The following is a 27,659-nucleotide window of genomic DNA, read 5'->3' on the forward strand; positions in this document are numbered from 1 at the left end:
TCCATCAGTTAGCACGCAGTTGGTAGGTTAATGTTGGCAGAATTGTGCGTGAAGTGGGCAGAAGGACACTTGCAGCGATGAAGATTTTGTATTAAAATTGCGAAGAGTTTATACAGAACAGTAAGAAAAGTCATATTTTAAGATTTTGTAGTTCTTCAATTCATAAATAGAGCATCAAAACTATACTTGAGGGTTAGCTCCATATTAGTAATGACTCTTCCCGTCATTTTCTATTAATTTACAGGTTAACTGAACGTTAAAGAAGGATTAAATGAAACGCAATTTCGTTGTGAGTGGCCCCCGCAACATGATGCAAAGAACGAAAATAAAACGCATTTTAATAAAGAAGCTTTTTTTAAAACTAAACCTTGCAATGACGAACCGTCTCTAATGCTGCAGAAAATGCAAGGAAATGCATTTTCTTTAAATTAAAAAAAAAAACACATAATAGAAGGGAAAAGGCACACGAACCGCTTCGTAGAAGTAATCCTCGTTCGTTCGCTCGCTCGCTGTGTGTGGATAATCAAACCACGCGGAGCGAAACATGATTCATCCCTTGTTGCGTGTGGTGGTGGTGATGGTAGTTGATGCCCTGGGTAGGCATTTGCTGCCCATACAAATCCTTACGCAAACACCAACACCATCAAAGCCTGTACCACCAACCACTGCTAAGGCTGGCGGAGTGTGAGTATGTTTTGATCAGAATACACACACACATACACACACACGCAAAAGGGAAAAAAGGCAGTGGTGGAAAACTGTGGCGCCAGAAACCGGATGCATTCATGCTAGAGTGTGTATCTGTGTGTGTCAGTGTGTGTGAGTAAGGACATACAATTCCTTGCTTGCGTGTCAGCTGCTTGCTTGGAACCGGCAAACCGAACCGAACCACACACACACAGACACAACCATTCCCGTTACACTGTAGTGGTGCGTATACGGCTACCCAGTACGCAGCGGAAAACAAGTTTTCCCGGTTGCCGTTGGCAACCGCGTGAAATGCGAAATGCGCGTGGCTGTATCACGGGGTTTTCATCCTTTCTTTTTTTCGAAACAGAGAGAGAGAAAAAAAGGGGACGAAAAGTTTTGTTTTCCACCGTTCGTTCGTCTCAATTCAAGCAAGTGTGTGTGTGTGTGTGTGTGCTTGTGTGTGTATTTGTGCTGCATTCGAACAACACGGAAAAGCCAAACGAAATTCGCTAGCGCTAACTGGCTGGTGTGGTGTGTTGCAGGACTTTATGGTGGGTTTTTGGTTCGAATCGAAAAAGGGGGAATAGATTTTGTGTTTTTTCCCCCTTTTCGCTTCTCTTGCGGCCAAATGCATTCTGTACTGCGAATGCACAGTACTGCACTGCTGCAACGAGTGGATAGAAAAATGCATCAGGCAGTGTTAGCTCATTTGCGGGCATTGGAAGAAGATAAGCGTGATTGATCTTTTTGCCAGCAAATGATGCATTTATTCATGGTTAGGATAATGAGCGATGAATAACAAATGTTTGAATAAACTTTACTAATAATTTATTCAGTTTGTACTAAGATATTTGTCTCTCCAAGCTAAAATTGTTCAACAGAGCTCGAATCTCAAGCCCGCAAAGCATACTTTTATATTCAATTTATAGATCTATTTCCCTATGGCAATGCCATAAAGCCTTCCATGCCCTTTGAAGCTGCATTTGCGAAAAATAGTTTAATAACGTCGTAAAAATACATTGTAAACATTGTCATCACAGAACAAAAACACAGCCCAATCGGCAACTATTGAACGGGAAATTTTAATCTCTCAATAAAAAAAAAAGAATCCTGCCACGAAGGCAGGAGTTTTATGGCGCATTTGGTGTTGTTGTGGTGCAGTTTCCGCTGGTACGATGTGCGATTACTCACAGGATCGCCTTGCCGAACAGTCAAACCAGAGCCCGCGCATAAGCACATAAAAACTTATTTCGATTATTAGTAATGAAAAAACGGAAATGACCTAAGCAAAAAAAGAGGAAGGTCTTCAAATGACCTGCAGCAGTAGTACCGGCGCAAAGGATGTGAAATAAATGGAAACTACACTACAACATTGCAAACAAATCGTAAACGAAATCCTCCCACTAGCGTGAGGGCAGAGATGACTTGACACGGAAGCAAAACACAAACACACAGACTCATTTCATGACCTAAAGCGTTGCGCATAACGCACGCGGTGCTGCTGCTGCTGCTGTTTTGGGGCGTTATTATGGGAAATAATTTACGCATCAGCGGCAATGCAGCCCCGGCCGAGGTGATATTTTTCAGCCAAATTTTCATGGCAATCCATTATCCGGTGGCCCACTGTCAATCTATGGTGGTGTTGGGAGTTTCCCTTGAAAATTGCAGTCCAGTTTTGTCGCGCTTTTTTTTACTGTTTTCACTTCACAGCTTTAGCTGACATTGCACTAAAAAGCTGATTATGTCCGTAGTCCAAACAGTGAGCAATCAGCATTCGCATCATAACCATAATCGCTTGCCCAAAGCGTGAACCGTTTGGGACAAACAAAAACGGTGGAAAATGAGGAGAGAGAAAAAAAAGAGAAGGAAAACTCCCGCACACCCAACCCGGTGCCAAATGTGTTGAAACAGATCGTAAAGTGTGTGGCCGATTTAACTCGACATAAACCTTAGCACCCACTCGTTCTTCATCCCCCTTCTCAGTACTGGCGTGTATTGGAAGTGTTTTTTTCTGTGTTTTTTCCTGTTGTTTGTTGGAGAGGGCAACGACGAATGGCCAACCAAACCGACGGAACATAAACCACGTGACACATTTTTGCGGGTGGTTTTTACCAATTTTTGGCGGAAAGCATGAATCATACTTATGATAACGCAGCCGGACCAGAAACGAAACATAACTTTTGTGGCACTTGGGGTGGGCCATGATTGGTCGGTTGTTCTCCTTCCCCACTCCTTTCTTTTCACCATTTTTTCTGCTCTTTTTTTATAAATATGTAAAAGCAAACCCGAAACGGTGTGTCCGATGAGTGGAACACACAGCGCTGCTCTGCTCATCAAAGCCTTGCGTTGCTGTGCGGCAGGACTGATTAACGTGTTTTAATTTCCCTTCAATGCCTTCCCAGGGACTTTGCCCCCAACTTACGCCAGTCGACACCGGGGACTTCCGTTTCCGGCGGGGAGTTTTTTTTTTGCCGTTGGTAATTTTCTGGTGGTGTTCGAATTTACGATGCAATAATTTCATTTCGATTAGAAAATACGCTTCTTGCGCTAAACGTTCGAAAGGTTCACAGGTCTTTGCGGGTGTGCTTTGTGTGTGTCGGTTTTTTGTTGGGTTGTGTAGTTGGAAAAATCCAACCAACCGGAAGACAGTGAAGTCACATCTTCATTGCGTACACCATCCGGTGGTTAGTTACAGGGAGGGATGTAAGAGTAAGTGTGCGACAAAAAAAAAAGTGCAGTTGATCAAAGGTATTAAAGGGTAAGTAGATTAAATACAGAATGACAGTAAGTAAAGACAACCAGTGTACTAATAGACTAGATAAAGTGTTATCAAAAGTCATGAAATGTCTAAAAGGAAGCGAAAATAATAAAATGTAGAAGAACAATTGAAATAAATAGCAGTTAAAACAAAACTTAAGAAAGAAGGAATTGAAAACAGGCAAACCACAAATAACTTGAATAAAAGGGAAGAACGATTAAACAAGAAAATAAATAGACAAATGAGAGTGGATAAATGGGAGATGAAATAGAAAAAAATACTTGAGAAATATGAATAAGCTTAATAAAATAAAATAAAATAAGTCATAATTTGTCTACTAACAAGTGAAAGCAATACAATAATGAAAAACACTTGAAAGAAATAGCAGTTAAAACAAAACTTAAGAAGGAAGGAATTGAAAATAGATAAACATTAAATAAGTTAAATGAAAGAGATAAACCATTAAACAAGAAAATAAATAGGCAAATAAGAGTACATAAATGGCAGATTAAATAAAATAGAAGTCTGGAGAAATATGAATAAGCTTAATAAAATAAAATAAAATAAAATGAGTCATAAAATGTCTAAAAATAAGTGAAAGCCAAATAATGTTGAAAAACACTTGAAAGAAATAACAGTGAAAAAAAATAAGAAGGAAGGAATTGAAAACAGACAAACATCAAGTAAATTAAATAAAAGGAATGAAACATTAAACAAGAAAATAAAAATGGAAATGAGAGTAGATAAATGGAAGAATAAATAGAAAAGAAGACTGGAGAAATACGAATAAGCTTCATATAAACACCCTTTTCACTCTTAAAATGTTGCACTTCATGATTTTCTCGTATCATTTTCATTAAATAATGAACATTTTTCACTCTCAAATTATAAGAAATGTCACCAAAAGACTTCTCTTTTCGATGTTATTGTCTCTTACAACTTCCATCACAACATCCAGCACTGTTGCTCATCAGCGTTGCTTTACCCTCTCCTACACACTACTCCACAACGTCCTCTACACCTTCCCCTCCCCCCATCCCCCCCACAAACCACCGGAAGGAAGCGTGCAAGTTTAAAGCGTGTTTTGCCAACAACGCCCCCCGAAAATGCTCGCACAGAGCACCGAGACAAGTCGCGGCTAAGTTTGCAAGAAGGGGGAAATAAAGTTTATGAAATTACGGCCAAATGCTGGGTGCGCGTTGGAGTTGGGCTTTCGTAAATGGCACCGTCCTGGTGCGTTAGAATCCTGTCCTGCCTGTGCCACTCCCCTGCCCCATGCTTCGGACGCGCAATCAACCTTGAAAATGGCGGAAAAAGAAGGTGGAAACGATTGAAGTACTTGATCTGCTCATTTTCACCCGATGCGGTACGGCTAAAGATAGGAGCAAGAGCAAGAGTAAGTTGGGCGGATAGACACAGAGTGTCAATTCCTTCCGGTAGGTAGAATGTATTTAGCAAGCAAACGGTTGAAAGAAAGAGAGTGAGAGTGAACAAGGGGAAGAACTAAGGCAGCATTCTCTGTCGTGGTGTAATCTGGCAACGTTCATCTACAAACCGTGCCAGGAAGCGTCGTAGTATCAGAAGCAGCAGCAGCAGCAGCAGCAGCAGCAAGTGCCGATGGTGCGATGATAAAAATAAATAAGTCAATAAATTTTGCAGATAATTTTCGCATTTGAACGATTTAATAAATAAGACTAGGTGTAGTAACGAGTGCAGCTAACGTTCTAGCGTAGGTTCTAGAGCATCCGGATCAAGACCGTTAAAGGCTGTGGAAGGTGTCTTGAGTAGAGATTGATTCTCCGTTAACTAATTAAACAATTAATTCGGTTGTAAGAAGACTGGAACTGGCAGCAAAACGACCTGGTGCCATGACCAGGATACAACGAGCGAGTGTAAAGCGCTCGTTTCGCTTAAAATCTTATCACAAACACACCGCACTGAAATCGATACATTTAATCGCGCAAACACACAGGCAGCACATGCTATCGGGCACGGTTTTGAACGGCTTCAAACGACCATTATGGATCGGTGTATTAATCTTATCGAAAGTCACCATTTTGCACCCTCCGGGAGGTTAAAATCACACTTGCCACACGAGGCTCCTCGGGTCGGTTCTAGCTTGGGGGAGATGGAACTTCGTGGTCGCGTGCCACATAAGCTTCCCCTTTCTTTTCTTTTTTTCTCTCTCTCTCTCTCTCTTTTACTGACCAGATGCAAAAGGCAAAAGCCTCGTGGAATAGGAGAATGCATTAACATAAAATCCTAATTACATCTCGAACAAGGGCCCATTTTTCACATCCACAAACGATGGCCAGGCGTGTAGATTTCGTGGTTTTTCCTTTTTCCTTTCTTTGCTGGTTTCGGTGCTTTTCGCCCAAAAGTCCTTAACCAGGAAGAGCTCAATCATTCACTGAGCAGTATTAAAAGCCGTCGGAACAGCCACGTGCCCTCTTCTGCAGCTCTGTGGCAGTTCTGGGATCGTTTGCGAGACAGCGCGGGGTTTTGGCGATTAGTGTGTGTAGTGCCTTGGGTGGAGAGAGCTAAAGAAATAGAGCACAAGAACCAGCTGGAGCTGGAAGTCCAAAAATTGAAATGCACCAGACGGTCGGGAATAAGAAGCACCCAATGCAACTGGAAGAAAAGAAAGAAGAAACAAGACCTCGGCAGTGATGGAAGTCGCGCAAAGCGGACGGAACAAATCAGAACATGTGACAACTGGTAAGGAGAGATCCAGCAACAACAAAAAGGAAGGTAAAAAAGGACGCCTGAAGTTTGATGACCTGACGCCGACGGTGCTGCAGTAGTTTCGAGCTGCACCGGGCCCGGGCCTGTGTGTCGACCAACTGGTGTCCTTCTGTTTTTCTTCCTGCTCCGCTCGGATCGTTGCACCGCAGGACGTGAAACGGAAAAAAGGTGAACGTTTGTGTTGGCGCGGATTTTGATGCCGTTCGGGAAGACACGTTCAACATCTGATACCTGGCGGCCATTGTAGGGAAAGGGGGCCATCAGTTCCTTTACACAGACACGAGCAGACATACACACACACGGGAACAAATTGTATCCTTGCTCTCTGCATTACATTGCATCCTTTTCTTTGCGCGAAGGACCTTCTGGTGTGTTGGCCAGCAGTAACATGGCAGACGGGCGAACAATCGCACCGAACAGGCCGAACAGGCACAGAGAGGTTACTCAACCCTGACGGAAGTTTGTTGGACAAAGTTCGGCAAACTTTTTGCTTCAACACTCTCTCTCTCTCTTTCTCTCTCTCTCTCTCTCTCTGCGAGGCAAAGACTAGTCGATCGTATCGCACGGTGGCACAACATGCCCGACAGCATTGCCAATTCGGCCATTCTTCTTCTTGGAACTGGAAGAGGTGGTTATAGACTGTGGAGTGTCGTTCTTTGCTGCCTTATGTCCGACATCTCGGCAAGGATAGTAATTTAAAGCACACGACTAATTATGCTCTTATGCTAGCGGGAAACATTCAACGAAGCTTAAAAGTGTATGTGATGGTATCATTGTTTAGTTTTTTTCTTCTCTTTCACTTTTGATTTGTTGCGTTTGATCAATCGATGTTATTTTGTTATGTTTTTTTTGCATTTTAGGTTTTCTTTTGTTTTTCTTCATTTTGTTTCATATTTGCTCAAGTTTGAAGTAGAGTTTTGTTGTTTTTTTTTTCAATTTGCTGTTTTTATGTTGTAAATGATTTGTAAGCTTTTGCATTTTGCTCATTTGCAGTTTTAGTTTACCTATTTTCCACTTATTTTTGGGAGTTTTTACTCATTTTATTCATATTTGAAGTTCTTGTTATCTTCTTTGTTCTTTTCATATCTTCTGTACATGTTTTGTTCTTTCCTTTAGTGCTTTCTTTTCCTTGCTATCCTTAATTATATTTATGTTAGTTTAAACTATTTTAACTCTCTTTAATATGTTCATATTCTTTTATATCTCTTTAAGCAATTTACTCAACGAAACTAATTCCATATTCTGTCTATAGCTTAATTATACAAACTACAAATTGACTGAGTTCGTTTGATTGGATCCTTTCTTACACCTGTTCCGTTAGGTCATGCAACTATGACGTCCCGAAAAAAAAACACGGTAACAGCAAGAAAGAGCAATGGGATAAGCAAAGCAAAAGTCGCAAAAACTGATCACGCACATGTGGAAGCACAGCGAAAAAAAAATCATCTTCCTCCGTGTCAGGAACAGGGACGGTGTAATGAAAGCTACAATGAGCCCAAAAGGTCCTTGAACGGTTCGGTTCGGGGCATGTGCAGTTATCCTTACCCCCCGTAACGGGAAACGGTCCCTGACAGCCTGTCCCTGACTCCTTACCCGTTAATTTGGGTTGCGCACTTGTTGTTTTTTTTTGTTTTCCCCCCAAAATCCCCACAAACCCCCCGGAACGGTATTCCCTATTATCTTCTCCTCTCCCCTCAAAGTACGGATTTAATGCATGCTTGCGGGGAAGAGTAAAGACAATAGAAGAGCGGGAAGATTCCTTTTACGCTGCAGGTGAGAGCGCGTTCGACGCCGCAAATCGGCAAACCCCGCTGGTACACGCACACATACACACACTGTATCTCTCCTGTAGGACAAGTGGCGATAATTTGTACGACCGAACGGGGCAGGTTGGCGTTCCCTTCCTGACGGTGTGTTGAAATCCCTCGCTCTCTCCTTGCTCGAACGGTGTTTTACGATTTTCGGACGGTTTGACCTTGAACAAATTTGCGTCTGTTTCAACCCCCTTGCTGCTGGCCCGTGCAACCGTGGCACCGTGCAGACAGGGGAAAGTGTTACCCCCGGCGTTGATCTAAGGGTAGTAGCCCCTTTGGTTTTCTATTTTCCCCCTCTGCGCTCGTTGCTCGTGTTTTGCTTGCATGTTCGTCCTCTCCCCAATGAGCTGTGCTCTAACTTTTTACTAGAAAACAACAACAAGTGCAACACTAGCCCGGTTCTCCTACCTTCGATGGGGTGTGTAAGTGCCAAGGGGTCGGTTCTGTGTTTGGTTGGATATGGAACGGTGTGTTTTATAAACGCACGGAAATACTTACGTGGTCGTGAACTTGACTTGAAACAAGTGAATTTGGGCTATTAGACAAGCAAGGGGCTTTTGCTCGGAAAGTCGAAGGATGCAAGAATGCACGTGGTTGTTTGCAGGATTGTTTGACCTCAAGTGTGCAAATTATGAGCCCTTATTTGTGCGACTGTTGGGCGGTCGATGGTCGGCCGGAAGGGTGTACTTCTTTGTGGTCTGTAAGAGAGATTTGCAAAACACTCCAAAGTGACCAATGGCCAATCATTATTGTGAGTGTTCTTTTGATCGGTTTTTGTGAAATAATTACACATTTGTTTCAGTTTCACAACGGCCCTTTCGTTTAGAGAGTTTAATTTCATCACTATTTGCATGTATGCATGTTTTCAAAAAGAAAATCATGAAAGCAATGGGTCGCTGATGCAAAATATGAAAGAACGCATCGTGAAGCATCTGGCATGAAGTGGACCGGCCCCATTCACCGGTGCGCTGCTTAGTGGCAGTAAAGATCACACTTTATGGTGCTGTTTCGATTAGCCATTTTGCCCATTTTCGCGGCAAGGAAAAACTCATTTTGCGCTACTTGTAATATAAAAAGAGCAGGGAAAGCCGCATTGTGTGTGTGTGTGTGTGTGTGTGATGGGGGAAAAAGTAAATAAATATATTGCACATACGTGTTCGATGCAGCCAACATCGCTCCCAGCGACCAACTGCGCTCGACAGATTTCACACCATAACTTTGGATCAATTTAAATAAACACCCTACCGGTGAAATGAAGGTGTCATCAGCAGCACCTTGGGCGTGCAGGAACCGCGTAGAGGAGATGTCAAAAATAAAAATTCTTTCGATTAAATTCGAACAAAATTAGGAAAACTTCCATTCGCCGGGAAGGGTGGGAAGAAACAAAGCCAAAGTCGTGTCTGATGGCAAAGGCGCCCGCTCTGGTTGGGCAAGTGTTTGGATTTTTTCAGTTTTGCTCCTGTATTTGAAGACAAAAATAGGAGGAAAAAAATCCGTATCCAAAACTTCTACACTTCCCCCCTTCAAAACAGCTCCTTTTCTCTCACGTTTCGTGATTTTCATTACTTTCGCAAACTCTTCCCCGGAAGCGTCTTCGCTCGAGTCTGAAGTGCCATCGGCCATCGCTTTCACTTCGCAGATGGGTGTTTTGCTTTCTGTTTTTCTCGGTGTAGAACGACGCAAGAGAAGCAAGAGATTCTAACCTGACAGGCATCGGTATATACTTCGGGAGCAGTGTCTTCTAATGCCCCGGCTGCCAGTGTCAAGTGTGAGAACGCGCAATAAGCGCCACATCTTTCGGTGAGCCCGTAAGGTGGTGAAATTTATTGAAAATGGCAATGAAGGCTTTGGGGCATGCGGGAGAGGTTCCTTTGATTGTTTTGAAAGGTGTGCAATTTTTACAGTGTGTTGCTGACTCGTACAGTTGTTTGTAGCTTTGTTTGAGAAATAGTTTATAAAACACGGACGACTTTATGAAGCGATCTGTAACTATATAAAAAATATCAAAGATTACTAACACCTTTCGAAACAGCATGGGAATTATAAAATAATTACGAAAATTAAGAGCACAACTATTACATTCGTACAAAAAACACAAGTTAAAATAATCGAGCAATTAAAGCTCTCCTAACGAGCTGTACAAAGTTGTACAGCAACGAAAACTCATCCTTCATTGTTGCACAGTTTCTCGCTTTCCAACAATCATTATGAAGCATAAAATTGAGCTTTTGTTAGAGCGTATCGTGTACAGCACAGGGAAGAAAACTGAGAACGAACACTTTTTCATTAAATCAAACATGGACCGCGTTCGTCCTTCTCAACTGTTTCATACGCTGAGTTTATCCGCGCAGAGTTTGAGCCTTTTCTATTCGCCGTCCATCCGTCAGCACGTTGCTCAGGGTGGGGAATATTTTTTACATACATTTAACTACAAGTTTTTTTTATATCGTGGCTTAACGTACCACATTCAGACACACATTCTCGCTGCCCACAGGTGTTCGTCGCGCTTGAACAGACTTTTCTTTGTGCGGACGGGAAGCGAATAAAGAAAAAAAAGGCATGCAAACGTATGCTTTGCGAACTACAACTCTACTGACGTTGCAATTGCTGACCAGTGCAAGCTTACGGTGGAGAAGATGCAAATTTACGTAATGGAAGCACACACACACATAGAGAAAAGTTGTAGAACTTTAAACAATATGATGACTTCTACACGTTTTGTTACAGGGAAAGTGGTGTGCAATAAAACAAAAAACACAAGGATGCACATGAGTGGCGAGAACAGAGCAGAAAAAGGGCAAGTCAAAACAAAAAAAAAATCTAGCTCTCCTTACCCTATTGCCCAGAAATGGAGCAAATTTTCTAGAAAACGAGTGGTAAAGGAAGAAACAAAAAAAAACACATACACACACACTGTGTGTATGCAACATATTCTCATGCAGTTTTGCTACGCTAGAACTAAAAAAGTGCAAAATATGAATGCATTCTGCCCCGAGCTTTCGGTATTCCATCCGTGACCACAACAACAAGAAGGTTTTAGAATTTGTTTTTTTCTCCTCTGTTCTGTGTGTTCAAAGGGAGAGAAAAAAAAACTGACGGTCAGTTTACTCGCAAGCTTAAGCTTGCTAAATCATGAATAAAAAAGATCACAATTGATCGCGAAATTGTAGCTTAGCCGGGCAGAGCACCGTATATACGATCGTGTGATAATGAACCGATCTTGCGATAGAAGAGGATCCACAGCATAGCAAGATTTGTTCGCGAAACAATGTGGGTGAATAAATTCGTACGACAACTTTCCTATTCCCTGCTGCCCGTCATCCCAACAAAGGACCGAATACCGAATCACCACTACCAAGCAATGGCACTGGGATTCGTTTTTGCTATCCCTTTTTGTATGACTGTTTCTACCGCTTCTCATTGTATTGGATTTTATGCACCATTCACAGTAGTAGTTGTATATTTTATTCTGCTTGGAATAAAACCTCCGAATAGTCCAATGGGATTTTTTGTTTTGCGTGCCCGCTTTTGAAACTGGACACAGTTTCATTATCAACACACCCGTGGCGCACACTCACCACTGCAGCATAAAAATGCATCCCTTAAAACTCGATTCAAATTTCAACCCCAATTTTGGTGTGTGAATAAAATGTAGCTCGTAGTGTGTATGAGAAAGGACGATGGAAAAATAGGATACGATGTCACAGACGAGGCTGTTAGTTCTAGGGAGAGATATATTCAGCATCCTACTGCACATGCACACGTGCTGCATTGAATGTGATTGTGTGCTTGTGATAATTTTTGAACGAATATTATTCCCATGCACAATGAATGCATTTAAACAGGAGCGTTTTCTAAAGGAACTTAGCATGCAGTCAAATATTGTAACAAAATCATGAGTGAAAACCGTAAATCATTTTGACGCTACCTTTAGAATGAGTCGAAGTTCAAATCTCGTTTTAATAAGAAAATACTAATGAAATATATCAAATTTATGCAGCTTTCTTTTATTGAATCTTGATTTTCATCTTTGAGAAGTAAAAAAAACAGTTAGATAAGAAAGCTATTTAATTTAACCTTAACCCAGTCCTCGCGGGCCGCATTAAAGACTCTCGAGGGCCGCATGCGACCCGCGGGCCGTAGTTTGGAGATCCCTGTTCTAGTTGATATTAGCCTACATCACGACATGCGAACGGGCGGCGAGTTGGTCTAATCGTAGACGCGATGGGTTCTGTAGAGGATGGACTTGGTTCAGTTCCCAACTGGACAGCGCGTGTCTTCATAGGAAAAGGTCAGCTATATCCTCTTTACGAGAGCAATGAAATCAAGTACGTCTGCACCAGAACACGATGTGATTAGAGAGATCCTTACTCCAATATGAACAAAAGAGCAGTATAATTGGAAACATATTACAATCATTACGATTGCCTGTGTACACTCTAGAGTACCACCTCTGTGTTTGTTGCTATTTTCTCTCATCTATTTTCCCCAGAACAATATCTCTACAAACGCTTGCAAATATCGACCAAAAACCACTAGAACGCATTACCAAATGCAGGAAATTCACACACAGACACACACATATGGCGAGAGGAGGTTGTTGCCATTTTTTGGACACGGTCCGTAGCATTTCATGCTCCACCTGGAGGGGGTCCTTGTGACTTTATCGGTGCAATATAATCAGCTCATTAAAAGTGTCCCTACCACACACACACATGGTTGAAAGACACAGACAGAGAGAGTATTGGGGAACTTGAGGGGAGCTTTGTTTTAACATGTTTAGCAACAAAGTGTCCTGTTGTTATCCTGAATTACAATCGGCCCGGTGTGGGTCAGCTTTTCGTTCGTTTCGTTTGCCCACTTTGCCGTGTGTGCGGTTTCCCCGGGGGCCGGTTGGAAATCGCGCGGCTAACTTGAAAGCAGCGCGTAGTTTTGGCGCAGAAACAGAAATCAACCAGCGTGCTAAAAATTATGAGCATAGCAGCTCCTGCTTTCGGTAGCCTTGGAGCTCTGTATTTTTTTCTTCCTTTCTACGCTGCGAGCTGCGCTTCAAACAAAATAGGGGGGGGAAAAAAGGATACAAAACTTCCGACCGACTGACTGACCGTGGCGCTCCAGCAGGAACAAACTCGCCGTGTATTGTGTTGCATTGGAAAATATATTTAAAACTATTTTTTCGCTCGCTTTATGTTTTCCAACCGTTTCCGCTATCTCTTTTTGATACTCATTTATGGGGAGGATTTTTTGCGCTTTTGTGGCCACCGTTTGTGTTGTCCGGTTTGTCAGGGGTTTTTATTTAAACTCGTTCTACGATTCCACTATCCTTCTTTTGTCCATTCTGCAGCTCCACGGCAATGCGATTGTGAGCTGGAGGCAGAGGTGGATCTCTGTTTTTTTCGTTTCTGTGTATAAGAATTATTTCCCGCTATCTGCTGCTCCATAACTTTCGTCCTGCGGGGCTATTGAAGAGGTCCTGTTGCGGTGCGGTGCGGTGCCAGTTGGTACGTCGGTTGGTGTGGAACGCTCGCTTGTATAATGAGTAGAGGTAGCAGCAACATAAGGCGTCGTTGTTCGTTTTGTTTGAGGTTAGCCAGTTCCTGAAACCTCCCAGCCCGTCCCCCTGCCCGTCCACCGTGGAGCAGCAGTATTTTGCGCTGCAATTGCAATTGCGCTTTGGATGAGGAATTTCTTTGGCTTGTGCAACATGCAAAACAAACAAAAGGACGGTACACAACAACAAATGCAAAAAGGAAGCGAGCATTCTCCTATCAGTCGGTTGGCGTAAAATGCAACCACTCTTCTTTTGCCCAAGATGATGCATTGTTGTTGATGAGGTTAAGGCTTTTAATTGTTTTTTTTCATGTGCCATTTTTTTCCTCCTTGTGCTTCAATTGATAGGTTGAAGAAGCCTTACTACATGAAAGGTTACGTGTAGTGCGGACAGAAATAAATGTTTTTCAATACCTGGTCAGCCCGAATCGTGTAAAGACGAGACGAGCACGCACAGCAAAAGCAACGGTTGAGCTTTCCAACAGTAAAAAAGCAGATAAAAATTGACTCTATTTTGCAACCGCTTTTCCATCGACCATTTCCTCGTGAGAGAAGGCTCATTTTTTTCTGTTGAAAATAAAGTATGAATGCAAAAAAAGACGAACAGGCACCACTCATGTAAGTAAGTAATTACATGACCCGCGCTACCGGCAACGGCAGCGGTCAACGGACCCACAGGGCAGCTTCTGGGCTGGTACGACATCGACGCCCTGTTACCCTACCCCATCAGCTAGTGACCCTGACAGGTCGGTCGGTTCTGGTTCAGCTGCGTTCACCTTTACCACCCGACAGGACACCGCGTGTGTGTGTGGCCCATGCTATGGAAACGCGAAGCTGGTGGCAAATTGGCAAATTAATGAAGTACCTCAAAGCGAAAGAAACATAAGCCCTCGCAACTAACTGTGGAAATGTAATGAAGCCCAACATGGAAGGAAAACAAACGACAATGGCGCAGCGAATGCAAATGGGTTAATGAAGCATCGGTGCGAGCATGTTTCATTGTGTGTTTATGTTTATGTTTGATTAAAAAGTCACCTTCCAACACTTGCTTGCAGGGTTGTTGGAAGAGTAACAAAAAAGGGGTAGAGAGTGACGTCCACATAAGAGCAATGCAGCAAAGTCCTTAAAAACGCTGACATGGAGCAACAGGCGGAGTTAAAACACAACAAACAGCTCAGTAAAATTGATTGGATGCATTATTAAATGTAAATTTTAAAAGATGAAAAACAATGGCAAAGAGATGAAGCAAAAATAATGCTAAAATAAAACAAATTAAAGATGAGTAAAATAAAAACAGAAATATGAAAGTAGTAAACCAAACTAGCATTAATAAAAGTAAAACAACAGAGTTAGCAATAAATTGATAAAATTGAAGAAAAAATAAGAGAATATACAAACTGATAAACATAAACTAAATACCCAAAAACAGGAAATTGAGAAATTATGAAATGTATAATTTAGGTGTCAAAGTACGAGAAATAAACGATTAAACAAAATACACACGAAATACAAAACTAGTAAACCAAACACAATAAATAACAAAGAAAGACAACAAAGTAAACAATAAATTAAATCAAAGTATTAGGAAAAATGAGAAAAAAGAAATGAAATGAAAAGAAATATGAGACTTGCGATTTCAATTTCAAAAGGATACGAGTAATACAATTGAATATGCTCCTGCCCTGATTTGTAACACATCGTTAGACACGCATAAGCAATGGACTAGTCAGTGCACAAAATATAAAAAAGATCAGAACCAATCTCGTCCAACTCCCAATTCTGAAGACCCATTCAGCTCACTTTCTTATTAAGATGAATTTCAATTGTTCGTCTTACTATTCGATTTCGATCCGGATGCAAACATACAGACAGACAGAAACACGCAAGATAGCAGCAAAGCGGGAGCATCTTCATATTACTTTTTTGAGGAAATTGTCGAATGAGATATACAAATCCACAGGTCCTGGTCCCTATTGTTGTGCACGCTCTCGGTACCCTTTCTATGTGCCGATTTCCCTTCCTCGTGCGTTTCGATTGCACTTTCCTCTGCACTCCGATGGTTGATACCAGCCAGCACCAACCTTGATGTGCAATTCTACCTCCCCCAATGTAGCATGAATTTCATTCTATCCATTCGCATTGAACGCCTGCCCATGGTGTCTCTCTCTCTCTCTCCCTCTCGCTGTGTAACATTGGGCAAACCATATTTTCAATTGCAATGACCGAAGGGACAGCAGAGGCTCTTGCACAGATGAATTGCTGGAATCGAAATGAAAGGATGCGCTCTATCGATAGTGTGTGTGCCCGGTCAGGAGGAGAAGATTCTTTACAATCATACAAACACACGCACACTCCACAAGCCTCACACGTAAAAGGACCTCAGGGAGTGGGAAATGGTACAAATTTAATTTCATGCTACAAACGCGTGTCGTTGCGTTTAAATATTCCTCGCCCATTTTTTTTGTTCTTTTGTGTTCGTCCCCAAAATGCGTCGGCGGTCAGGAAAGGATGCAAATTCCCCCCCCCCCCCCCACCATCTTCCCGAGGCCGCACGCTGTAAACCGTAAAACTGCACCGGTTGGTTTGGTTTGAAAAATGCATCACACTATTTGGGCCTGATTAAACCCATCGGGAAGGGAAGACGGGACAGACACGAGTGAGGATCGCGTTCTACGCGCGGTAAGGCTCGTCGAACACTACCACCACAGCATGCACAGGACAGCAACAGCAGCAGCAGCAGCAGCGGCGGCAGCAGCAGCAACAACATCGAAAAACCGGCAGGACTTAATGTTGATTGGCGTTTTTACGTGCCAGCTGCTCCGGGTTTCGGTACCTATTTTCCCTTTTTTCTCCCATCCCACCTTTTTCGTTCCTCTTTTGTGCACATACACGACCCATACACACGCACGCACACATACATTAGTTGCTCTTCCTCTCTTCGGACCACCCTTCACCGCGGTTCCATGGTGTATGGCTGCTCCCTTGTGCGTTTCGCTTTTAATGTCACTTCGCTGTGCTGTGCTGTCGAGTTTTCCCCGCGGGTTGTGTTCCTCGCCAGTTTCGAATTCACAACACAATCAACCAATACATACGCGTAGAGACACAAACGCACACACTACAAGCGCACGCAATCAAACGTGGCCATTTTTCGTAGATCCTTGCCGTTTGTTGGCGCGGTGATGAAAAGGATAAAAGAGGAAGAAGACAAAAAAGCTATATTGGTTAAGTCTCATGCATCATCGAAATGGGCTATGCGTTGCTTGATCTAATGCTGGCAAGATCTCGAACTCGTCACACACTAAGTCACAATCGGCTGACAGCTTTTGGAAGCCACAACTGCCAAGTCAAAAGGAGTTAAAGCAAAGGACTCTGAGTGCTGTAAAAGTAATTACACAAAAGCAGCTCTCTCTCTCTCTCTCTATCTTCTCCAGTTCAAAAAACATAAGCATAAACATTCAATTAAGGTGCGCACGTTTGATTACTACGCACGGCGATTGCTGCTCATCAACAGTTTTTTGTTGGTTAGGGCTTGTGTAATTTATATTCGTTAGTTAGCGCATTTTTTTAATCTTCGACTGTCTTTAATAAGTAGCATTTGTTGCAACAAATATGAGCATTTTGTAATCACAAACTGTTACATACGAAGCAATAACGGAAGGTTCTATGACTCATACAAGTATCCTTTTGGGGAAATCTCTTCAACTGGCGTTCCCATTTGCTTGGGAAAATAAAAAAGGCAATTAGAAACACTGAAACTCTTACGCCCTGAGCCCCTTCTCAAAAATTAGTCATTACAAAATCTGCCCATATATTACGCTGTCTTCAGCAGAACTTTGCCGGTCCCAAACTTCATTGGAGTGTCCCCGCTTTACATAATATTTGAAAAAAAAGAGGATGCATACAAATATGTCAAACAGAACGGGCAAGCGAGTACTAGAAAGGGAAAGGATCTTTGAAACACTTCTTCACCTTAAGGACACTCAATACCACTGGTTGATGTGTACTATCACGCTTACTCAGTACAGAGAAAGAGAGCGAAAAAAGAAGAAATAATATAATGTACCATAAAATATGCTACCTTTTGCATCGCTGCACTCTTTCGCTGATGCTTCTTTGTTCTTCATGCGCCATCTCGTCTTTTTGGGGGCAAATATGGGTCCAGGCATGCGTCACCCTTCCTTCGTCACTCCGACGGCGTGTGCTACGGCGGATCAAAATATAAAAACCAAAACCGAAGGAATGCTTCATTTCCGGGCATGCCCACTCCACAAACATACAGGAGAGGTCCTCCAGCGGTCGTTAGTTTCAGAAGTCAACATTTTTGGAGCATCCAGCGTTTGGTGGTCGCGTTTGGTGGCGAGAGGAATCGGATCAACGTTAAGAGGGGGTTTGGCTATGTATGTGTGGGGAGAAATGGCAAGTAAATCTGAGCTGAAGAAACAATGAAACATATACGAAGATTTACGAGATTCGGCGGGCAGATGCAGTTAGTAGGAAGATATGTGCTATTGAGAAGTTATCAGGTCTTGGGGTTTTTTTAGGAATATCTAAGGATATTGCGATATATATGAGGATATTGATGTGATGTTCTTTCAATAGAATACTTAAGATATCTTTGTATCTATTCTTGATGGTAGACTTTGAAAGAAAGTTAGATAAAAAGGCTTAACTTGTTGCTTATTCTGCCTTCATTCCTACAAAGTGTAGAGTCTCTACTGTCTGTTTAGTACATTCTTCATTTTTATGTGAAGATTGTATAGATTTTAAAAAGGAATATTTTATTTCAACAATTCTAATACATTCAACATAAAATCCAACAAAATCCTCAAAATCTAGAATTATTTTAAACGTAATTTAGCGCACTCTTACAACGCTCCCGCCGGCTGGCGGTCTCATCCAAGCGCCAGCCGTGCATCGAGCGGACATGAAATGCGTGCTGGTGTTGCTGCCGGAGACGCTGGAGAAGGAAGCGGGCGCGTGCGGCAGGCCCGAACGCAACCCGAGCTGCCCGAACTGCGTGCCGGCCGAACGCATGCCGCTTTTCGGCTTTCGGCGTTCGGATCGACCGCCGGCTGGCGTTGTTCGGGCCTGAGCATCCATTTCAAAATTGCCTCTCAAAGCGTGCGGATGTACGCCGTCCGTACTCGCGTCGAGTGTTGGGTTTTGAATTCTACCAGTGCTACGTAAAATGTGAGTATCTTGTGTGGGAAGGTTTAACCAGGAAGGGGAAGGGAAGGGGAGGGATATAAACACAACCACTTGGCGGCGGTGGTGCAGTGTCTTCCGGTGGCATAAGATCTCCCGTAAAAAGGGAGTTCAGGGATATTTTCGGTGTGTTTTGCGTGGTGTTTGTGTGTGATTTTGTAATACAATAACGGCAACTTGTTTTGAGTTTTAAAAATGGATAGCAAATTGTGGTTGTTTTAAGCGAGTATAGTGTATGTTACGCCAGTGTGTGATTAAATAATAATATTAGGATCGGGATAATAAGAAAAGTGAATTTATTTGAGAATAAGTAGTCTGTTAATTGTGTTAAATAGTGTTGCTGCGTGACTCTAGTGCTAAACAAGGATCAAAACTATCCCACAGAAACGTTTCAATGCACTAACCATCCGTGGAACTTGAAGCCCCAAGTGACGCTGCTGATCCCATCGAGATAGAAAAAAAGGAAAAAGGAGAAGCAAATAAAATAAATCGAAATGCTCTCCAGATGGATACACACAATTTTAGATCAAATCAATTGGCTCTAATCAAGCGCACACGAGACGAATGCTGCCGTGCGCCCTGTAACCATAATGTTGCGTCCAAGCATGCTTTGTGTGCCTTCGTATGCGTGTGTGTGTGTCTGTGTGTCGGTGTGTATTTGCCTAATGTCAGAATGGCCACCATCACTAGCACCGTTCGGTGCAAATGCGCGCGCCCTGGCTCTACCTAGGCCTACACTGTGCCACGACCCCAAACCCGGCTCCAATACGCGGATGACGTGCTGACGATAACGAAAATGTGTGATAACAAACCGTTTTAGCCGTTTTACACCGTGTGTGTGCGCGCCCGTGCCCCATTACGTAGTTTTGTGTGTCTGTTTTACATACGCGCAATGCGTTGAAAGTTGTTCCGGTGTGCTGCTGCTTGTGTGTGTCTGTGTGCGTTGGTATTGTGGTGCCGGTTTGCTCGAACGCATCGTGGATAGTGCGTGCGCCCTTATTAAGTAGGCTTTGGGAAACTAGGCTTTGTAAACATGGTGTAAAAAGAGTAAGAAAACGAAATGTCAACCACGGTGTGCCGCTCGAAGGTGTTATTTACGTGGTTTAGTCGAAAGCGAATGTTTAATTTTACAAAAAGGATTCTAATAGAAGTGCTTGAGTGTATGAAGCGAATAACGCGTGCTTTTTCTGTTCTGGGGTTTCTGTTCTGTTAGTGCGGGTGTTGTGAAACGTTTGGAGCATGAAAGTGTCCCGAAGAAGCAGCCTTGAAGTCTTCGGAATCCGTCATGCCGACACTCTTTGTTGGCTCTTCAGGATAAGGAATAAGTATACTTCTCATAGTGTTTCTGCAATTTGTTTCTGTCCAAACCTAGCAGGTGAAGCAGATGGCATCACAAGAAACGATACGATAGACAGCCAATCAAATTCTAGCGCGAACCCGGGCTGCTCCACCAGGTGCATTGAAGTTGAAAAGATAAATACACGCTGCCTGGGAACGGGCACACAAAGAGTTCCAGTCTCATTCAGAACAAACCATGATTAAAATTGTTAAATGACTTTATCAAACCAGCTCTGCACAGCTCTTGCCTGCCAAACCAACCAACCAAAACTTCCAAGCTACAGCTTAACACCGATACATCGTACGGTTGGAGTATTTTGATTTTTCAATTACGATTATGATGAAACGGTACCGATAAGCGGGCAAGGTTCGGTCCGTTGGAGAACCTCGCGGCGATAACTGCGTGCGCGCTTGCGAGTGATAACACCACACCTCGCGTCGTCCGGAGAGCGCGCTCAGAGCTCACACACAAGCTGTGGAACGCTGAACGCCGTATGCAGGAAGTGATAAATTCATAAATTTAGCTTCACAGCAAAGCATGCAGTAATGATGGCCCATAAGCTGGGTGAATGCACACAGGAAAACTGGGAACAACAACTGGGAAACTAATGCGACCTCATTGCTCATCTTGCTGGTGGAAGGTTTTCAGGCCTTAGGCCTTAGGCTTTTCGGTCCTGTGAAATGTCTTTCGATTGTTCGATCACATAATTCAAGCTGATCAAGCAAACTATCCGAACCGGGTCGGAAAGAGCTTCGAGACATATAGTACACACAAACACCGTTCATTAACCATTGAACCGCTGCAAATAAAATCCCAACCGAAACGGGAAAGGCAAAGAAACCTGAAAATCCCAAACTGCATTCTAGACGGTAAATGGTTCTCATCTTTCACAATGCAACCCAATACATAAACCACACAGTGTTCTTGTGTCCTTTACGCTCGCTTTCTCTATTCTCTCTTCCTGCCTGAAACGTTGATCCCCGGACGTCTGGGACAACGACGGCCTCTGTGTGTGTGTGTGAGTGATGATCGACAAGGTTTTTTGGGATTCGGTTTCGATCAGCAACACCTGGACCCCGGGAGGTTGGTAGAATTTGCTGGGAATAATGATGCGATGAGGACTTCCTATCTCTGATGGGAACCTCACGTGGTACTAATTCTATTGCCAGTTTTTCTGGGTCTTCTAGATTGGGAAGATTGTATTCTATGCTCTGTCTGAAATGCATCAACAAGATCTTGTTGAATTCGGGTCTGTTATTACATTCCTGAAGTTTCCCCTAGGACACACATTTAATGTCTTCAATATATTCTTCCAAAGCTGTGTAATGGCGCGGCGTTCTGCGCACTAAATTTGAGCAAATTCTCAAGTGCAACAAGGACATCAAGACGCACATACACACAGAGAGATATACACTCAAAGAAACAAGAGAAAAAGAATGTAGTACCACCACCCATGTTGAGTGTGGCAGAATAGGGATGTTTTTCTTCCTGCACTACACTCCGCAGTTCATTACACCCAAACGGGCTTAAAAATCTGAAGCCCCGGCTCACCCCTTTACCACACCCAGCTCCGGGGAGGTTCAAGTGCCTCTTCATCGGATATTGTGTTTTTCGCGAAAAATGCACTCGTCGTTTCTCGCTGTCCCTTCACCCCATACTCCCCGCCTTTTTGCAGCTGGTTGCAACTGCAAAACACTGTGACATAGGGAGTTGGGTACGTTCTTTTCCGGGGCTTTTTGCGCGTTAGCGTCGTCGTCGTCGTCGTCATCGTCGTTGTCGTAGGGATGGCACGTTTTTCTTTTCGGAAGGAAGAATGTGTGTGTGTGTCTGTGTCCTTGTGCGATGGCATCCGGATAAGCCAGGGGACTTTGTGAGTAGGACGTATTTTGGGGGTCCCCTTGGAGCAGAAGGTTCGGATGCTTTTTGGAGAGTTCTTGAAAGTGTCCTTCTTTTGAGGGAGAGGGGGGGATGAGTAGGTTGGAGTAAAAAGCACTTGTTATCTGATGGTGCAGTGCGTTGCCCTTTGGTGGTAGTTGATTTCGCGAGCACAGAGTGTGGCAGGCGATATAGTATGCAGCATAATGAATGGCATACTTTTGAGAAAGGGCACCTTTGTGTGCGCACTGCCAAACCTAGGAGCTAATGAGCTGCGAGAAGTGATACGCTTTGCGTTAAATATATTATGCGGAAGTGACAGTTTTTTTCTGCTAACTGACACTGAAAATAGAAGATCCAATCTGGAGTCAACTTCATGTTATCGTATCCTCTTTTTTCCGACAGCTTGACAAAAGATCGTCTCACATATTGAAAAGGAATCTGTCCATCTGTCACGCTGCGAACCATTTTGAGCGCATCCCGTACGAGAAGTTCATTAATAAATTCCTCTTAATCATCGATATTTTATATCCCAGGATTTATCTCTCTCCCTGTGTATGTGTGTATGTGCCTGGGTTTTTGAAATCATGGAATAGGATCGAACGTAGAATTTATTTCTCCATTCGTGTCCCGTCCCTTTCCCTGGACAGCGCGCGCAGGATAGAACATTTACAGAACTGCAAGACGTGGCCATTTTCTTTCTATCCTGGTTCGACTATTGCTCAATCTTTGATTCAGTTCCATCAGTTCCATCTTCCCATCCACGGAGACGGTCTTGGTCGGCAGCACGGTACGGTATAAATCAAATCTTACTTGAAAACTTCCATCCCCGGTAAAGGATACGAAGAAGCAGCGGCAGGCCGGTAGAGATTTGGAGAGGATATCATTCCGTCTTTTTGTTGTGGGTCGGTGGGTGCCTGCCCGGGTGTTGGACGCTGAATGGAATGGATCCGGAAGTCGTGTGGTGCAGCAAAGCGAACTTGCTACTGAATGGGAAGAAAACATAAAAAAAACTTCCTCCGGCGTGAGGGGTTCCTTCAGCAAAAGGGAACTCTTGCTTCCGCCTTTTGATATCTCTACGTTCGATTTGCCAACTTCTGGCTGTCCGCTGGTCCTAGGGTACACAAGGTGACACAGGGACGACAGGGAAGGCATAAAAAAGAAAGCACCAAAAATGGAAACGCTTAACGTATAAAGAACCGTCCAACTTCTCGTACGGCACTGGCCAGTGTTTGTCCGTCTGGCGTTTGTTACTGCTGCTTTTTTCTTTGCCTAACGCCGCGTCCTGCAAAACATTCTTTCCCTGTTCTTGGACGCGGAACAAACAGAGCAGATCAGAGCTCTAGCAAAAAGAGGACGATGGTTAGGATAGAGGAAATAACTGTCCAATTGGTTTGGTGGATAAAAAACAGGCGAGATGGTGCTCTTGGATGCCAACCGCGTGGATCTACGATTCAAAAACAATGCCAAACCGTGACAGCCTGGGCTGCAGGCTGTACTTACACACACGCAGACACACTGGAATCGAACGGCAACTTTTGAAATAAATTTTAAAATTGCTCTCCCATAAACACCCTTCAAGTCGGTTGTCTTTGTACGGGAGTGGTATACTTTTCCACTGGTTTCGCTTGCCCCACAGCCACAAAATGCGAGGTACTACTACTGTCCGGTTGAAAGATCCGGCGAACTTTTTCCTTTCGCACACCAAGGAGATGATTTTTACTTTGTTTCAAATTCTACTTTTTCTCTCACCTTTTCCCGTACTTTTTTGTCGTTGTTGTTGTTGTTGGGAGGCATCATTTCTTTGGTTTGCGTTTTTGGTGGACAGTTTGTGCTGTGGTGCGTTCTTTCCCTCTTTTTATTTCGTTTCGTCAGCAAACTGTCAGCAAAAATAGGTTATGTTTGTTTGTGTTTGTGTGTGTGTGGTACACTACTGTTTCACTACCAACTTCGACTTTGGTGGTTGTTTGCTGGCGATAACTTTTTCTCTCCTCTGTGGCGATGATGGTGAGCTGCATTTGCCGGGAGGAATTGTGGAAACAAAAAAGTGCTTCATTTGTGGAAAAAAGAAATAATAAGTTGTTTGGTTGTTTGGTGGAGAAGTTGGACAAGTACAAGGTACAGGAAGTTACGAATGAAGAGAATATCACAGAATTGCACAACGAACACATAGAATAGTTGTGAGCGTAGTAGACCAATGGTGAAGAGAAGAATGTTACTAAACATTCACTAACTATTTCGCATTTTGTGCTTTTTATCAAAGAATTAGCGATACTCTTCGGTGGTGAAAAGGTGGAATAGTAGTTGGTTATATTTTAGTTGCACTCATAACGCTCTATTGCCAGAGTTAGGACACATTTGAAGTTACACAAACACATCCGGGGATTTTTTGGGTGAAAAACACTCATAGCTTAGTCGTCCGCAGCAAGCAAGGTATGTGTGTTTATATGCACAAACAAAACCCGATTCCGATTCCGTTTGATGTTGGTCGTTGTTCCGGTGACTCAACAAGAAAACAGTCAACCTGATATCCGTGTGGTAACTTTATGGCATCCGTAGTACCACGACCTGGCGTGGTGTGGTGTTGGTAAATTCTGTTACTCATTCCCAAGCGGATGGAATGGATGCATCATGCGGCCGGGAGAAGAGAACCTCGTACCCTTGCCTTATCGAAGCCTCGAAGTGGAATGGTTTGGCACCTGATAACAGACGCGTGAAAAACGCTCGCTCTCTTTGCCCGAGAGTTGAGGGCCTTTTTTGGAGATGTCCCACAGTTAAAAAACACTGTCCCACAAATTAGTCGCACAAGACCGAGAAGACGGGATGAGCGCGGCCTACTCATCAGCTCCAGTCGCTCATGTGCGCGAAGAGAATTGGCGATATCGTCACATCGCGCCCGCCATTTTTGTGTCGAGTCATTGGAGACGATCGTTTGGTATTGGAGATTGATGCGATTTGCGTCGGTTTGGGTGGCAGTATGGCATGGCCACTTTGCCTGGAATAAAAAAGTCAGCTCAAAATAAACAAACATGTCCGTGAACGACAAACTGCGCGGCCGCTTGCGATAAAGCGAACCTCTTATCGCGAATGCGTGCGTTGAATATGCTGATATTGAGCAGATAAAGATAATTGGTGGTGGCCCTGGTGGATGGAGCTTTATTTTTAGTGAACTACAGGTACGTCAGTAGGCGGCGAGCAGCGTAATTAGGAAAGCCATTCGAGCAGCTCGTCGGTGTGAGTAATCCATGTGTGCGTGTGTGTGTGAAGAGAAAATTAAAATGAAAGGAAAATTTCATTTTCTTTCTCATTTTGAGAAATTGACTAATGAGTGCGTGGAGGTGGTAGTGTGCTCGTAGTGCGTAAAGAAAACAACCGTAAAACCAACCTATCACGCGACCCACGCGCGCAAAAGAGAATGCCGCTCAAAACCAAAACAACGGTACGCAAGGAAGTGTTGTGTTGCGCTGCATACGAAACGTTTAATTGTGTGCAGTTGCCCATACTAATACACACGCAACTCACGGGCTCATACATTGATTTGCGCTTGGAAAAGCGTTAGTCAGCACGCCATTTGAGTTGGCGTTTTTCCTGCTTCGTCATCGACGCTACTTGTGGCATGGTTGAAGCACACACACACACACACACACACCACGCAAGAAGGGAGGTCCACCGTGATGCATCGCCCGAAGGGAGCTTGGGGAGCGGGAGCGATGGAGATTGAATTGCGTTTCGCTTTCCTTGTGCCACCCTACCGATACTACCCGGCGCAAGTGGTCACACGTGCACCCGTGTGCCGGCGTAGCTAAAATCGATGCAAGGTTTGGCGGGAAATTGGAAAAACGCTCGTCGCTTGACGTCGGAAAATGAGAGACGATGGAAGCGCGGGCGCCTACCAACCACCACCACAACAACCATCATCGTTTGGTGTTGGTGTGGTTGTGTCTGTTTTGGAGCCGTGGAAGACGAACCAAAATACTGTTGAGCAAAAAAAAAAGTTCAAGTTCAGCCATGTTTTGTCTTCGGGTGTTTTTTGGTAGAGGGTGGCCGTACCACGACGATGAGGCCGACCGATGTTGCCGACGCCAGCCCGACACTTTCGCTTTCGTCTTCGGGCGAGGGGGTCTTGCACTTCTGCGTGTCTGTGTGTGTTGTGAAAAAGAGCGGGAAAGTTAGAACACCGAACAAAAAGCACGACTGAATCCACAGCGGGCAGGTTATATGTTTGCCGTACGCCGATGGTCATGACAACAAGTTGCCCGTGGAGGATATTTTAAGGTTCTTCCGGTGATTATGTCTTCCGGGCGATACTGTGAGTTTGTGGCATAAGGAAGGAAAGGTTCGTATTGCAAGAAGTTTGCAAAAATCAGAATAATGGAGCATTCTTGGATCCATCCGGTTGTGGTGTGCATCGAAAGGAAGTGGACCAGACTGCTGTGGGTTTATGTTACAGCCAGTGAAGCGATAGCGAAGATATGCAAGCACAATCATCCTACTGTATGTCACGTATCATTTGGTCAGCAGTTGTTTATCATATTCCAGAAATAGCTCCAAGTAGGAAACCTTTACTCCAGAATGATTCAATTCCACTTCCACCGATTTGCATTACTAACATCGTTCTTGCGGATGTGGACCCCGGGGGAGACTCGCGAAGAGATTAATTTATGGTCGTTTTCGCAGTCAATTATACAATCTTCACCCAGTTTTAAGCTGAACTTAATTACACTGCTTAACCCGTGTACCGTGTCTGGACGTTCCAAGTAAACAAAGGGACTCCAGTGGGTCTGTTCGGTAAACAGTTCCTTGTCAACTTCCCGAACAAGGACATAAAACACCGCAGTAAAACACACACACACCAGACGAACCCCCAAAACCCGACTATAACGTGACCTGGAGCCTGGGTGTGGGGCTCTGAATTCGGGAATCGGGATTTTATCGTTTGTTTATGGAAAGTTTCTGACCCTATCCATGTTGCTGCGTCCTTCCCCAAAAACAAAAAAAGCCACACGCTATATCGGTCTCCTGATCGATGTCATAATGGCGAAAGATAGACGTCTCGCGATTGTGTAGCCTGATTTTTTTCCCCATCCCAGAACGTTTTTCTCCCTATTTTCCCGGGGTCCCATTCTCCTGCTCTTCCTGCTCTATGGGGAGACCAGTGTTGGTAGTCGTTAGTGCACCACACACACACCCGTGGTTTGCGGCCTCGGTCCGCTGGGTTTCATGATAACGGCACGTAAATTATATGCTCACGTTATTGATATGAGTGCCATAAACATTCAATGGCACAGTCGGCACCGATTTGTGGGTGGTTGGGAGGGGATCTTTTTTTTTTTGGTTCTTCGTTTTTGGTCGGGAAAACTGGAGCATGGTCAGGCCCTGCCGATGCCGGAAGTGGTCGCGCATGAGGTTTTCCCGCAGGATCCGAAACGAAACATGTGAACGGTAAATAAAAGAAAAAAAACGGGGGAAACTAACAGGCCCCCACCGTACATAATCCTTCGGGCCAGGAATTGACCATTTTTCGTCGTGACAAAAACACATACATACACAGCCACAAGACTCGGGAGCGTTTGGGGAATGGATTGTGGTGTGTACGAATAAAATATCAATTAATCTAAATGGTTGTATTTGGACGATTTATATCCGGGAGCCAAGTACTACCAAAAAGCACACGCACACACAC

The 27,659-nt window shown here is 43.8% G+C and overlaps 1 protein-coding gene across 4 annotated transcripts in view; it reads left to right on the top strand.

Annotated features, from left to right (window-relative positions):
• The first annotated feature begins 18,656 nt into the window (after positions 1 to 18,656).
• LOC120953591 (DNA N6-methyl adenine demethylase) overlaps positions 18,657 to 27,659 on the top strand; it is a 160,409-nt gene continuing 151,406 nt past the window's right edge. For all 4 annotated transcript variants that reach the window (XM_040373704.2, XM_040373705.2, XM_040373706.2 and 1 more), the window contains exon 1: positions 18,657 to 18,747. The gene's annotated coding sequence lies outside the window, so the exon portion shown is untranslated. The remainder of the gene's footprint in view (positions 18,748 to 27,659) is intronic.

Source organism: Anopheles coluzzii, chromosome 2, assembly GCF_943734685.1.
Source record: "Anopheles coluzzii chromosome 2, AcolN3, whole genome shotgun sequence".
Taxonomy (NCBI): domain Eukaryota; kingdom Metazoa; phylum Arthropoda; class Insecta; order Diptera; family Culicidae; genus Anopheles; species Anopheles coluzzii.